Raw genomic sequence first — 16,778 nt, forward strand, 5'->3', positions numbered from 1 at the left:
TTACCGTATGGGTTCAATATTTTTATAGATTTAATATTTACAGATGTGGCAACACCAGATGAGGTTTCTTTTGTATAATTGAGGATGGGTGATTATATGTTTTTTCTTTAGTCCCTTAGGGTATGTGAGTCTATCATCTGATTACTTTATATACTGTGTAGTGCAGCGGTGTTCACACTGTGCGGTAATGAGGCAGTGACCCAAGTAAAGTTCTACTTTAAATGTCTTTATTTGCAAAATGCCCTCTGGATCGCAGCCAGATGATCCAAACAGTCCGTGTAAACCTGTTGCTGTTGGAGATGGCCGCGCTGTTTCAGTCTGGGGTGCGCCAGTTACGTTGCCATTAACAGGCCTGTGTTGTGCCTTCACCCAGGCTTGCATTGCACAGAGCCTCCTTAGCAAACAAACCAATGACACACCCAATCCTTTGCTGCAGGTTTTTAAATGAATTCTGTGACCATGAGCCACTTGTAAGACTCGACTGGAGGGAGTGGACCGCCCCACTGCCACCTGTAGTTCACTCCAAGAATAAAAACCAATGCCAGGTTTTCTTAAATCCAACTTGGTCAAATAGTTTGACCAAGTCCAAAACTTTACTTTTATTTTGCTCTGCAACCACAGGTCCCTCGCATATAATTCCCCTCACTGCCTCGCATATCCCCCACCCTCTGTTCAAACTTGTGGGGTTGAACACTTGTCACCATACAGGGTGCCCGTGACAGAGCATCTGCATTCCCTTGCAACTTCACAGCTCGCCCGAGCAAATAATAACATAGGGACTCCAAGGCCTACTTAATGGCCAGGCACTCCTCCACTACGCTATAATTTTTCTCTGCCGGGGTAAGTTTCCTGCTCAAGTAGGTGACTGGATGTTCATCTCCATTCACCTCTTGCGACACTGCCGCTCCTAGGCCTACCTCTGAGGCATCTGTCTGCACAATGAAGCTTTTCTTGAAGTTGGGGCTGATGAGGACCGGCTGTCCGCACAATGCCAACTTCATGGATTGGAATGCTTCCTCCGCATGAGGGTTCCACCGAACCATGGCCGACCTTTTTCCCTTTAAGAGATTGGTCAGGGGTGCCGATCTCCCAGCAAAATTAGGTATAAACCATCGGTAGTACCGAATAATGTCAAGGAACGCTCTTACCTGTTTAGTAGTCTAAGGCTTAGGCCAGTTTTGAATGGCCTCAATTTTGTTTATTTGGGGTTTAATAACCCCACGGCCCATCACGTACCCCAAGTACCGGGCTTCGAGACCTATCGCACATTTTTTTGTGGTTCACTGTTATTCCTGCGACTCTGAGTGAATCCAGCAACGCTTGTACCTGGGACAGGTGGGTCTGCTAGTTAGTATTAAAGATGATGATATTATCTAAATATGCTGACGCGTACTTCTGATGAGGCTGCAACACTATGTCCATCAGCCTCTGGAATGTAGCCGGGGCCCCATGTAATCTAAAAGGCAAGATGACATAGTGATAGACCCTCCGGTGTTATAAAGGTGGTCTTTTCTTTCGCCGATTCTGTCAGAGGCACCTGCCAGTAACCCTTGGTGAGATTAAGCGTGGTGAAGTTCTGGGCCTACCCCAGTCTCTAGATAAGCTCGTCCACCCGGGGCATTGGATAAAGGTCAAATTTTGACACTTCATTCAATTCTTTGAAGTCGTTACAAAACCGTAATGATCCATCAGGCTTCGGAATCGGAACAATGGGGCTAGCCCATTCACTCCTAGATTCCTCAATGACTCCTAACTGGAGCATTTGTTTTACCTCAGCCGCGATGGCTTGCCTACGGGCTTCTGGTACACAGTACGGTTTCACTCGTACCCTTACTCGGGGCTCGGTGACAGTGTCATGTCGGATCACAGATGCATGCCCAGGCAATACTGAGAATACGTCTGTATTCTGCTGCATCAAATTCCGAGCCTCCCATCGCTGCTGTTTAGTGAGAGCATCACTTATCTTAACCTCACACCCGACCTCGTCCCTGGCCGGTGTCAGAGGGTTCCCAGACGGTACGACTGGCGTCTCATCCATAATCAAACATTCCCGGACTTTCCAGGCTTTTAGCAGGTTCACATGATACAGTTGTTCCGGTTTTCTCTTTCCGGGCTGGTACACTCGGTAATTCACCTCCCCCACCTTTTCCCGGACTTCATTTGGCCCTTGCCACTTGATCTCCTTGGGTAGCCCAAGGCGGCAGAACATGGCAAACAGCTCGCAGGGGATACATATTGCCTCCGGGTAACGGGTGGCATAATCTACTACCACCAAAATATGTTGGTGGCCACGGGAAGATTTTACTATAGGCCACACCAGATTCATCGCAATCCGCTGAAAAGGTACCTCCTATAATGGGTAGAGGTACCAATGGAGTCCGGAAATTTGCAGTGGGTGTGGTAAGTTGACACTTGGGACACGACTCACAATGCCTCTGTACCTCGGCATAAATCCTGGGCCAAAAGAACCGCTGCAAAATATATTCTTGCGTTTTTTTTTCACCCCTAGGTGTCCACCCAGCGTGTGTTTGTGTGCGTGTGTGTGTTTGTGTGTGAGCCATCTCCAGCACCGCCCAGCGGTACGACTGTAGTACTGCCAGCTATTCCACCACTTCATCCCAGATTTTATCAACTCTATATAATAGATCCTGGTTGACAGCCATGCGCGGGAAAACCACCTCTGCACCTGGTTGTTGAGGCACCCCATTTATTTCTACCACCCTTTCTCGTGTGCTGGCTAGAGTGGGATCAGTACAGGGGCAAGTATCTTCCCAAAACAGTCCGATCAGGAAGGGTCTTGACCACTCCCACCACATGTTTCATCTCCCCACACGGGGTGGAAAAAGTAACCTCCGTCCACTGGGGTTCTCCTTGGCATCCAGTGACCCATGGACCAGAGTCACTAGGCTCCCTGAGTCCAAGAGAGCCTCCTTCTGGTACCCTTTGATGAGTACCTGGCACAATTGGGTTTTGCTGCCCGCATCGTCTGCAGTCACGGTGCAGACTGTCTGGGCATACATTGAGACTCTGCGCGTGAACCCACAGTCCCCAGCAGAGGGACGCAACCGTTTCACCGGCTCCTGGGCTTGCAGAGTCCGGCGTGATAGTCGCAGTGGGGCAGAGTCCCGTATGAAGTCCTGAGTGGCCGTGCACCGCCCGATCAGGCTAACCACCTGGTCTAAAGTGCCCGAGTCCCCTTGCCACACCCAACTCTGTATAGCTGCTGGCAGAGTTCTCTCTAGCCGATCACCCATGATCCTCTCCACCATCTGGGCCAGAGTCAAAGTCTCAGGCTGGAGCCACCTTTTAACTAGCTGCAGCAAGTCATATGCCTGAGACCTGGCGGTCCCGGCCTCCACAAAGGTCCATGAAAACACCCGTTGGGTTCTCAAATATGTATTAACTCCCAGTAGGGCAAGGATCTCACATCTCAGCTTCCCATAGTCCTGGCCATCATCGCAACTCAGGCCAAAGTAGGCCTTCTGCGCGTCGTCTATCAGAAACTGAGCCACCACGTCAGCCCACTGGGAAGTTGGCAGGTTCTCCCACTCCGTGGTGTGCATGTAGATGGTGAGGAAGGCTTCTACGTCATCCTCCGGACTCGGCTTCCTCAAGACTGAGCGGACCTTGTCCCGGACCTCACAACTTTCCGGGGTCGGTGCTGGTGGCGTCTCTCGCCGAGCCGCAATCTGCTGCACGATTAAGTCATTAGTGCGCTGCTGTTGCTGATCCTGCTGTTGCCTCTGGAGATGCTGGTGCTGCTGGGTGAGTACTAACTGCTTTAGTAGCTCCTGCTTGTCAGCAGGCTTGAGCTGTAGCTTTGCAGACTTGATCACAGACATGCTGGTTTTGGGGTATGCCTCAGTTCACACTGCCCGCATTCTCCACCATATTGTAATGGGGCGGTGACCCAAGGAAAGTTCAACTTTAAATGTCTTTATTTGCACAATGTCCTCCGGATCGCAGCCGGGTGATCCAAACAGTCCGTGTAAACCTGCCGCCGTTTCACTCGGGTGCGCCAGTTACGTTGCCTTCACAGGCCTTTGTTGTACCTTCACCCAGGCTTGCATTGTACAGCGCCTCCTGCTCTGCAGCTTAGCAAACAAACCACTGACACACCCAAACCTTTGCTGAAGGTTTTTTAATGGATTCTGTGGCCATGAGCCACTTGTAAGACTCGGCAGGAGGGAGTGGACCGCCCCACTGCCACCTGCAGATCACTCCCAAAATAAAAGCCCACGCTGGGTTTTCTTAAATCCAACTTGGTCAAATAGTTTCACCAAGTCCAAACTTTCCTTTTATTTTGCTCTGCAGCCACAGGTGTTTCTGTGACTCCAGTGCACTCCAGCGGGTTCAATGTGTCTCTATGAGCATCCTGGGGGATACATACCGTCCCCCGCATATAATTCCCCTCACTGCCTCACGACTGTAATACAGGTATAAAAACCTGTGATCGCAATGTATTACCTGTGACAATACAGCTTTTCTTCTTAGTTATTCCAGACGATTAGATTTGTTAAATCAAGAGAAATGGCATTTATAGAAGGGCCGGATGATTTTCTCAAAGTGAATGTCATTGTAGGTTAAAATAATTGAAAAAGAATGTAGAACTCGTGGAGACCGGTTGGACTTGATGGACCTGAGTCTTATTTACACCTATATAACTATGTATTCATGGGGTTAATCGCAAAGGTCAGAGTTTAAGCGCCGATCGCTGCCGTTACAGGTAGATGCTGGATATTGGGAAGGGATTAAATACTTTATAGGAAAATGTATATTTTATTAGAACAGATGTTTTTCGGTCATCCCATCTGAAAATAACTATAAAGTGAAGACCCCGATGGGCTCATACCGGGACCCCCTCACATAGACTCCTCGGGTGCTATTATTTTCAACAATAAAGAGGTTAAATAGCCGGAGGTTTACTTATTTCTAGTTCTCAGAAGGAAAAAACTCCTCAGACGACCCCCCATGGGGAATCGGCATGTGTCCCTTATTCATTATCCTGTGACTATGACATAAATCTGTGTTGGGAGTCCTCCTATAATCCATGTGGTGACGGCTCGGAGGACCTGCTTCTCCCGCTGCTCAGTGACTGGGCTTCTGTGCACTGCTGATCACCATTATTGGCATCCCTTCATTTATTTCATGGCCTGTACAATATCTCCAGAAATAATGAAAGTTACAGTATATCCTTAGGATTTTTTAATTGGTGGTCCAAAGTAATACAACAATAGAACATTGTTTAACCTCCTTGTGGCAATTTCAAAGAAGAAACCGAATAAACAGCATGTGCAGCAATAAAGGCCCCCCTAAACCCCTAATTAATACTTGGCAGAAAAACAAGAACCTCCTCCAGCGGTAGCCAAAAATATAAAAAGCAAAGTTTATTGATCACATTAGAAACTGTAGTAGCAAGTCACCAAAAGAGATCCATAGATATTCTATTCTATTTTCTGCTGTTTGTCTCCACGTCCGAGACTGGATGAAGACTGCTAATCAACGTTGGGTGAGCGGACTATTCCTTTACCCCATTCCCCTCTGTTCTTCAAGTAATTAATACTTGGTTGCCCACCCTTTGGCATTGCTGACGGCCTCCACACGTTTCTTGTAGCCATCTATAAGCTTCTTGCTCTTCTCAGCTGGGATTTTCTCCCGCTCTTCCTTTGCAGTTTGTTCGAGCTCTTGAGTGTTTGCAGGTTCTTTTTCCCAACGGCAGATTTCAGCTCACCCCAAAGATTTTCAGTGGTATTGAGGTCTGGACTCGTTGCTGACCATTATAAAACAGTCCATGTTTTTTCTTTTTCAACCATTCCTGTGTACTTTTGGATGTGTGCTTTGGGTCATTGTCTTGCTGGAGGACCCATGATCTTTGACTCAAACTACATTTTCTTTCACTGGGTAGGACATTTCGCTCTAAAACCTCTTGATAATTCTCTGATTTCATGATTCCTGTGATATGGTCAAGGCCTCCAGTACCAGATGCTGCAATGCAACCCCACAGCGTTGTGGATACTCCACCATGCTTAAGTGTTGGTAAGGTTTTCTTTCCTTATATAACCTTCATTGCGTCGTCTGTAAACAAACTGTTTCTTTGTATTGCCAAAAAGCTCTATTTTTGTTTCATCTGTCCACAGAACATTTTCCCAGAAGGATTGAGGCTTGTCAAGGTACTCTTTGGCAAAGATCAGTCGTTCCTTTTTATGTCTTTTATTCAGCAATGGTTTCTTCCTTGGCCTTCGGACATAAAGCTGTGCTTGGTTTAGTGTGCGGCGTATGGTACTTTTTGAAACCATTACCCCAGACTATTCCAGGTTGGCCTTCAGGTCTTTGGATGTTTGACGTGATGTTTTTTTTTTCCACTATTTCCACCAATCTTCGAAGACCTCTTTTGCCAATTTTCCTCTTTCCAGGGAGGTTCTTGACGGTTCCATGCTTGGCAAACTTATTAATGACATTGCGCACTGTTGAAACTGGGATACCAAGGTTTTTGGAGATGGCCTTCTACCCTTTGGAAGTCTTGTGTTTGCTAATAGGAGTTCTGATGTCCTCAAGCAGCTCCTTTGTCTAATCCATTGTGACAAAGGAACAGGGCCTACCATGTGGCTTTTTAAAACACTGAAGTCATCATTCATTGGCTAATTCTTGTCACATGGGCACTGACAATCACAGGAGAATCTATTTTGTGATTTACCACAGGCGAGTAAAAATGTGTTTCCATACTAAATTAAGGTAAAGGTGGAAATACCAGTGACACAGAAAGCTTTAGATTTTTCTATTTTTCCCTCCCATTGTTTTTTGTTTTAAATTATCATTTGCTCTTTTGTATTTAACATGAGTCTATACAAAAAAACCTGTTTCACTTTATTCATTTTTTTCAGGAGATATTCCACATTATGTACTTAAAGCGCACCTGTCAGCAGGATTGTGCTTAGCAAACTACATAGACTGACAGGTGGGCGACATTACACTGATTAAAATGATACCTTTTTTGATGTCCTGTGGTTCTTGTGTAATCTTTACTTTCAGTTTGGAGATAATGATATGCCTGTGCTCCAGGGCGACCTGTGGGGGGCGCTATATCTGGTGCTCTGATTACATATTCACCTGTATGCTCTTATGGCAGCTCACTGTGCCTTCACTGACCTGCCTCCTATTTTACCTAGCCACGCACTACTAGATGCATTATGTAAAATAGGAGGCAGGTCAGTGAACGATAAGTGAGCTGTCATAAGAGCATACAGATGAATATGTAAGCAGAAACCCAGATAGAGCGCCCCCCATAGGCTGCACCGGAGCACGAGCATATCATTATCTCCAAACTGAAAGTAAAGATTACACAAGAACCACAAGACCGATTTCATCAACCAAGGTATCCGCTGTCTAGCACTCTGAAAATGGTGGAGGCCCACAAAGCAGGAGAAGGCTATGAACAAAGCGTTTTCAAGTTGCCCTTTCTTCGGTTCAAAATGTAATAAAGAAATGGCAGTTAACAGAAACAGTGGAGGTAAAGATAAGGTCTGGAAGACCAAGCAAATTTTCAGTAGGATTGCTAGAGAGGCAAATCAGAACCCCCGCCTGACTGCAAAAGACGTTCAGAAAGATTTAGCAGACTATGGAGTCATGGTACATTGTTGTACTCTTCAGAGACACCTGCACAAATATGGCCTTCATGGAAGAGTCATCAGAAGAAAACCTCTCCTGCGACCTCACCATGAAATTCAGCGTCAGAAGTATGCAAAAGTACATCTAAGAAGGTCTGATGCATTTTGGAAACAAGTCTTGTGGACCGATGAGGTTAAAATAGAGCAATGATCAAAGTTGTGTGGAGAAAAAAGGGCACAGAATTTTAGGAAAAGAACATCTCGCCAACCATTAAGCATGGTGGTGGATCAATCATGCTTTGGGGTAGTGTTGCAGCCAATGGCACAGGGAATGGGTAGAGGGAAGAATGGATTCCATGACATTTCAGCAAATTCTTGATACAAACATAACACCATCTGCAAAAAAGCTGGAGGTGAAAAGAGGATGGCAAATGATAATGATACTAAACACACGTCAAAAGGCGCAAGCTGATGGTTTTACAATAGCCCTCATAGTCCCCTGATTTGATTGAACATCATTGAAAATCTGTGGCTAGACCTCAAAATAGCAGACGATGCAAGACGACAAAAGAATCTCACGGAACTGGAAGAATTCTCCAAGGAAGAATGAATGAATGAATGAAAATCCCTCAAACAAGAATTGAAAGACTATTGTCTGGCTACAAAAAGCATTTACAAGCTGTGATGCTTTCAAAAGGGGGCGCTACTAGGTACTAACCTTGCCGGGTGCCAAAACTTTTGCATTTGCCCATTTTTCCTTATTGAATTTTTTTTTAAATGTAAAAGATGAAAATATATATAGTTTATTATTTATTGTTTTGCCTAAAATACAAAGGAAATGTCATCTGTAACTTTAGGCCGTTTAGAGATTATTTCATCTTCGACTTAACTGTTCACAATAACAGTAATTTTGACCATTGGTGCCCAAACTTTTACATGTCACTGTATTCTGTCACTGTGTGTCTCCTACAGATGGACTCATGGAAAGAAATCCACCAGAGAGATGTCCCCGTCCTCTGTATCCCCAGGACTGTCCAGAGGAGAATCACAACATCCCGGAGAGTCATCAGGTAGACGGTGCTGAGCCCTGTACCGGATCTGTATATGGGGGGACATTTCTGATCGAGGTCATAGATGTCACAGATTTTGGTGGTTTCTTGTATTGTGCTGATTGTTACATCTGATATATCAGGAGGAAGATCCGACTAAGAATAAAGTGAAGGACGAGACAGAAGAAGAAGCGATGACGAGGGGGGATCAGCCGTGTGTGAGTGACGGGAAGGAGGAGATTCCTGTAGAAGTTTCCACAGGTGTGTAATAATGACCAGCGTGTGATGATGATGATGATGACCGGCGTATGACGATGATGACTGGCATGTGACTATGATTAGTGGCGTGTGATGATGATGACTGGCGTATGATGATGATGATTGGCATGTGACTATGATTAGCGGCGTGTGATGATGATGACTGGCGTATGACGATGATGATTGGCATGTGACTATGATTAGCGGCGTGTGATGATGATGACTGGCGTATGACGATGATGATTGGCATGTGACTATGATTAGCGGCGTGTGATGATGATGATTAGCATGTGACTTATGATTAGCGGCGTGTGATGATGATGACTGGCGTATGACGATGATGATTGGCATGTGACTATGATTAGCGGCGTGTGATGATGATGACTGGCGTATGACGATGATGACTGGCATGTGACTATGATTAGTGGCGTGTGATGATGATGACTGGCGTATGATGATGATGATTGGCATGTGACTATGATTAGCGGCGTGTGATGATGATGATTAGCATGTGACTATGATTAGCGGCGTGTGATGATGATGACTGGCGTATGACGATGATGATTGGCATGTGACTATGATTAGCGGCGTGTGATGATGATGACTGGCGTATGACGATGATGATTGGCATGTGACTATGATTAGTGGCGTGTGATGATGATGACTGGCGTATGACGATGATGATTGGCATGTGACTATGATTAGTGGCGTGTGATGATGATGACTGGCGTATGACGATGATGATTGGCATGTGACTATGATTAGTGGCGTGTGATGATGATGACTGGCGTATGACAATGATGATTGGCATGTGATTATGATTAGCGGCGTGTGATGATGATGACTGGCGTATGATGATGATGACTGGCATGTGATTATGATTAGCGGCGTGTGATGATGATGACTGGCGTATGACGATGATGATTGGCATGTGACTATGATTAGCGGCGTGTGATGATGATGACTGGCGTATGACGATGATGATTGGCATGTGACTATGATTAGCGGCGTGTGATGATGATGACTGGCGTATGACGATGATGATTGGCATGTGATTATGATTAGCGGCGTGTGATGATTATGACTGGTGTATGACGATGATGATTGGCATGTGACTATGATTAGCGGCGTGTGATGATGATGACTGGCGTATGACGATGATGATTGGCATGTGACTATGATTAGTGGCGTGTGATGATGATGACTGGCGTATGACAATGATGATTGGCATGTGATTATGATTAGCGGCGTGTGATTATGATGACTGGCGTATGACGATGATGATTGGCATGTGATTATGATTAGCGGCGTGTGATGATGATGATTGGCATGTGACTATGATTAGCGGCGTGTGATGATGATGATTGGCATGTGATTATGATTAGCAGCGTGTGATGATGATGATTGGCATGTGACTATGATTAGCGGCGTGTGATGATGATGACTGGCGTATGACGATGATGATTGGCATGTGACTATGATTAGCGGCGTGTGATGATGATGACTGGCGTATGACGATGATGATTGGCATGTGACTATGATTAGTGGCGTGTGATGATGATGACTGGCGTATGATGATGATGATTGGCATGTGACTATGATTAGCGGCGTGTGATGGTGATGACTGGCGTATGATGATGATGATTGGCATGTGACTATGATTAGCGGTGCCTGATGATGACCGGTGTGTGATATTGTATGAAGTCTCCGGTGCAGTGAAGCTTTATCCGCCGTCCACATCACAGCAGAAGCGTCCGGTGATGGCGCGGCTGCTCTTGTACAGAGTCCGGTTGCGCACCGATGAATAACTGGGCCGCATTCACACCTCTTCTTAATGATTTAATAAGCACATTTTTAATTTTCCTAATTGTGTTTTTTAATATTACTTCCATCTTTTACTTTCATATTATTCTTAAACAAGTCTCATGCTGCCATATAAATGACTGAGCTTGCGATTCGGACAGAACCCCGGGGGAAGATTCCGTATAATGGACGCCGTCTGGCCTATGATCCAGTGATGTCCATCTTTTTCAGCGTGCATAAAAGCGCAGTCGACCGGAGGCTAGACGGAGTCCGGTGTAACTCTGCTGCCTCATTATTCTGAATGGATCCCTCGGGGGTGTCATCTGAATCATGTATTTTGTAGATTTAGATGGAAACCCCGATGTACAGTGGGTACGGAAAGTATTCAGGCCCCTTTACATTTTTCACTCTTTGTTTCATTGCAGCTATTCGGTAAGTTCTAAAAAGTTCATTTTTTTCTCATTATAGTACACTCTGCACCCCATCTTGACTGAAAAAAAAGCAGAAATGTAGAAATTTTTGCAAATTTATTAAAAAAGAAAAACTGAAATATCACATGGTCATAAGTATTCAGACCCTTTGCTCAGTATTGAGTAGAAGCCCCTTTTGAGCTAGTACAGCCATGAGTCTTCTTGGGAATGATGCAACAAGTTTTTCACCCCTGGATTTAGAGATCCTCTGCCATTCTTCCTTGCAGATCCTCTCCAGTTCCGTCAGGTTGGATGGTGAACGTTGGTGGACAGACATTTTCAGGACTCTCCAGAAATGCTCAATTGGGTTTAGGTCAGGCCTCTGGCTGGGCCAGTCAAGAATGGTCACAGAGTTGTTCTGAAGCCACTCCTTTGTCATTTTAGCTGTGTGCTTAGGGTTACTGTCTTGTTGGAAGATGAACCTTCGGCCAAGTCTGAGATCCAGAGCACTCTAGAAGAGGTTTTCATCCAGGATATCTCTGTACTTGGCTGCATTCATGTTTCCTTCAATTGCAACCAGTCGTCCTGTCCCTGCAGCTGAAAAATACCCCCATAGTATGATGCTGCCACCACCATGTTTCACTGTAGGGATTGTATTGGGCAGGTCATGAGCAGTGCCAGGTTTTCTCCACACATACCGCTTAGAATTATCACCAAAAAGTTCTATCTTCGTCTCATCAGATCAGAGAATCTTATTTCTCATAGTCTGTGAGTCCTTCATGTGTTGTTGAGCAAACTCTATGCGGGCTTTCATATGTCTTGCACTGAGTAGATCCTTCCATCTGGCCACTCTGCCATAAAGGCCCGACTCGTGGAGGGCAGCAGTGATCGTTGACTTTTGTGAGCTTTCTCCCTTCTCCCTACTACTCCGCTGGAGCTCAGCCACAGTGATCTTGGGGTTTTTCTTTACCTCTCCTACCAAGGCTCTTCTCCCACGATTGCTCAGTTTGGCTGGACGGCCAGGTCTAGGAAGACTTCTGGTGGTCCCAAACTTCTTCCATTTAAGGATTATGAAGGCCACTGTTCTGTTAGGAACCTTGAGTAATGCAGAAATTCTTTTGTAACCTTGGCCAGATCTGTGCCTTTCCACAATTCTGTCTCTGAGCTCCTTGGGCAGTTCCTTTGAGCTGATGATTCTCATTTGGTCTGACATGCACTGTGAGCTGTGAGGTCTTCTATAGACAGGTGTGTGTCTTTCCAAATCAAGTCCTATAAGTTTAATTAAACACAGCTGGACTCCAATGAAGGAGTAGAACCATCTCATGGAGGATCACAAGGAAATGGACAGCATGTGACTTAAATATGAGTGTCTAAGAAAAGGGTCTGAATACTTATGACCATGTGATATTTCAGTTTTTCTTTTTTAATAAATTTGCAAAAATGTCTACAGAGTGGACTTTAATGAGAAAAATAAATGAACTTTTTAGAATTTACCAAATGGCTGCAATGAAACAGAGTGAAAAATTTAAAGAGGTCTGAATACTTTCCGTACCCACTGTAAGTGTTCAGCGTACAGCACAGGATAAATATGATCCAAAATGTTCTGTACCCCAAAATGCCACCATTAAGAGCCTCTACTCAACCCACAGAAAATCAAGTCCCCACTCAGGTTCATCATCTGTAAACGGTAATATAGGGGGTGTCCATATTACTGGTAGCACAAAGGCTCTGGAAAGTGACTTGGCTCCCACTTAAAGAAATCCAGTGACATCTGGGCTCCCAAATCCAAATGCCCCCTCCTCCTGGGACCCACAGTGTGCAGTTAGCATCCACATGTTTGGCATTACTGTAGCGGGGAGAGGCAATTTATTTCTCCAGAAAGCACTAGCTGGGAATCATGTACTGGGCGCTACAACGTAAGGGCACTGCAATGTACCGGACACTACAATGTACTGGCCACTATAAGGGAATATTTGCATTTTCACTTCACAACATCCATTACTGCTCGTTTCTGGAAAGCACCCATGGAGTCAAATTCTACACCTGTAGATAAATTTCCATAGGGTGTAATTTGCAAACTGGTGTCACTTGAGGGGGGATTCTGCTCTTCTGCCACTTTGGGGCTCTGTATATGGAGTCTGCAAACTGTTCTACTAAAGTTTGTTCTCCAAGAGTCAAATATTGCTCCGTCCCTCCGGAGTCTCGCCATGTGGCTAAGCAGTACAGTACAGACACATATGGGGTATTGCCCCGTTCAGCAGAAATTGTATAAAATTATGTGGTCATTTTTACCCATTTTCCCTTGTGAAAATGTAAAATCTGGGGCTAAAACAACATTATAGTGGTAAAAATTAAATTTTTTTTTCTTCACTGTTCAATTGTATAACATTTTGTGAATCACAATTACCTTGCATTCATTGGGAAAGTGCGCGGTGGATGCTGGATGTGACGCACGGTGAAACCCCACCCACAGCCCGGCATCCACCGCGGGGATCGCATCACCAAGTCACGCCTCACTTGACGTGACATCAGGGGAAGCAAGAGCCGGCTGAGGCCGGGGGTCGCGTGATGCCGGTGAGTGGCCAGCGATAGCGCCGCTCACAGCCAATAAAGACAAAGCAAGGTAATTAAAAAAATCTTCTCTCAACGGGTTAATTACATTGGGGGCATTTTTAATAGTAGTGGACAACTTCTTTAATTACGTGGACACTTTTATACTGAGGGCAAGATACGAAGCTTGAGAGTGAAATGGCACCGGAGGTACATTAAGGGAACCGGTCATCAGTAATTACCACTTAAAGAACTATTTGCTGTCTAATCTCTGCCACCCCTGACTTGTGCCAATGTCACCAGTTTATAAGTGTCATTCACTTTACCCGTCATTGTGTTAATGTTATGGCATGTAGTTGTCTTCCTTATTCCCGGTACTTTCACTGACGAGGGTCTTCATTGTGAGCTCCAGAAAATACATTCAGAAATCTCTTTTGTGTTGAAGAAAAAACTCACATCTAATTTATCTTTCATCCTGATAGGAAATCCTTGTGAGAATAACGGTTCATCACTAAATTGTAAAAAAGAAGATATCATGAAGCACTCTAATGGAGAAAACCTCATCACCCTTCCTGCACCTCCTGGACTTCACAGCACTTCACTTTCTTATAATCCTAATCATGAGGAATCATCTCCTGAGCAATCTCACATTATTACCAAAAGTCCAGGGGGCAGAGTGGATTCAAGATTTCAGTGGGACAAGAAATTTACAAAAAGCTCAGATTTTATAACACTCAGAAAACACAAAGGTAAAAAGCCATACTCCTGTTCAGAATGTGGGAAATGCTTTACATATAAATCACAATTTGTTATACATGAGAGAATTCATACAGGAGAGAAGCCATTTTCATGTTCGGAATGTGGGAAATGGTTTAGTAGTAAATCAAACCTTGTTAAACATCTAAGAATTCACACCGGGGAAAAACCTTTTTCATGTTTACAATGTAGAAGGTGCTTTCCAGATAAATCACAACTTGTTAAACATCGGAGAATTCACACAGGAGAGAACCCATATTCATGTTCAGAATGTGGGAAATGCTTTACAGAGAAATCAAATCTTGTGACACACGAGAAAATTCACACAGGAGAGAAGCCATTTTCATGTTCGGAATGTGGGAAATGTTTTGGAAGTATATCATACCTTGTTAAACATCAAAGAATTCACACAGGAGAGAAGCCGTATTCATGTCCAGAATGTGGGAAATGTTTTATGCGTAAATCAAATCTTTCTGCTCATAAGATAATTCATACAGGAGAGAAGCCATTTTCTTGTTCAGAATGTGCGAAATGTTTTATATATAAATCGCATCTTATTAGACATCAAAGAAGTCATACAGGAGAGAAGCCGTATTCATGTTGAGAATGTGGGAAATCTTTTATACATAAATCACACCTTGTAAAACATGAGAGAAGTCATACGGGAAAGAAAGTGTAATTATGTTCACTGTGTTTTATAAAGTTTAATAAACATTGTTCAGCATAAATGAGTACACCCCCTTTGATGAGTAAGATTTTGTTTAATAGCTCACTGAACACAAGATCAATTTCTACAATTTTGCCAACACTAAGTTTCATAGAACATTTTTTTTGTAATCAAAACATGAAAGTAAAGGTAATAATATAACTATCATTACAAAATCTTCAGTTTTACTCAAATTAGTTGATGCAAAAATGAGTACACCCCACATCAAAAGCTACTACATCTATTATTTTGTATGGCCTCCATAATTTTAAAGGACGGCCCCAAGTTTTCTAGGCCTGGAATGAACAAGTTAGTGACAATACTATATCTATCTTTTATCTCTCTTTCGATAACGAGCTCTTAGAGCCTGGATGCCGGATGGAGCGATGACAACTTGTCTCTTCAGAATTCCCCATAGGTGTTTGGTTGGGTTCAGATCAGGAGACACTTGGCCACTGAATCACTGTCACCCTGTTCTTCAGAAATGTAACAGTGGCCTACCAAGGGAACAGAGTGATGGCAGCATCTTTTCTGTCACTATAGAGCAGAACATCTGTGAATTCAAGATACCATCAATGAAATGTAGCTCCTCATGCAGCCGCACATAAGGACACGGCCACCACCAGGTCTCACTGTAGACCCCATGCATTCTCATTGTATTCCTCACCTCTTCAATGTTATACAGTTTTGAAGCCATCAGTTCCAAAAAAAACCTTTATCTTGGTCTGATCACTCCAGAGTATAAAGTCTCAGGAGGCTTCATATGTTTCCGCATGTGTCCTGGCAGATTGTAGGGCGGCTTTTTTGTGTATGGGATTTAGGAGAGGCTTTCTATGTGGACAACACCCATGTCTGCCATTCCTCTATAGAAAAATATGTCTGCTTTCAGCTCATCTCTCAATGCTTGGATGAAAAATCACAGTTGGGAAGGAATGGACGGGACAAAGAAAGTTACTGATAATCCAGCACTTGTTTTCCAGTGTGAATAAAACCAAAAACTTTTATTGAACAAATCAAATTAAAATCATAGAAACATTAAAAAACAGATAGGAGCAAAACATCTCTGCGTTTCTACCTGGTATTTGTGTTCAGTTCTTCTTCATGACATAATAAATCACCAGTAACCGGCTCCTTATACACATCATAGGGTCTAATGCACAGCGGAGACCCCCAGCCCCAAATGGACATGTGCAAGTATGTCTACATTACCCCTATGGACGATCATATGTCCACAACAAAAAGCATCCGTGCAATAGAAGAATGAAGTGTCTGCATCTATAATGTGTATATTATGTATAATTACTATAAAAGAGGAAAAAACACAATTCAGTAAATGGATACAAGGTCTGAAGGAAGATTCATATCACTGGGGAATCTGGAGTCCAATTCCAGAATCCACAAGGCTTCTCGGGGGTGTACTTTTTATACCAATCTCCCCCCTTAGCTGGTCTGGTGACATATTCAATACCCACAACTGTAAAGTGATTAATCCCTATTGTGTTGTATGAGATGTTGTGATGCTGCAGATGTATTACGTGTTGTGGGGCCAAGAACGTCCCTAACGTGTCCCCAATGCGGTGACGTAAGGGTCTGACCGTGCCCCCCACATATTGCAGCAGACAAGCTTCACATTGTATGGTGT

General features: G+C 44.2%; 1 pseudogene; it reads left to right on the top strand.

Moving 5' to 3' along the window:
- LOC141201512 (uncharacterized) overlaps positions 1–15,198 on the top strand; it is a 38,220-nt pseudogene extending 23,022 nt beyond the window's left edge.
- Positions 15,199–16,778: the final 1,580 nt, after the last annotated feature.

Source organism: Phyllobates terribilis, unplaced genomic scaffold (assembly GCF_046119375.1).
Source record: "Phyllobates terribilis strain yellow unplaced genomic scaffold, ASM4611937v1 Scaffold_117__1_contigs__length_5270597, whole genome shotgun sequence".
In the NCBI taxonomy this organism is placed as follows: Eukaryota; Metazoa; Chordata; class Amphibia; order Anura; family Dendrobatidae; genus Phyllobates; species Phyllobates terribilis.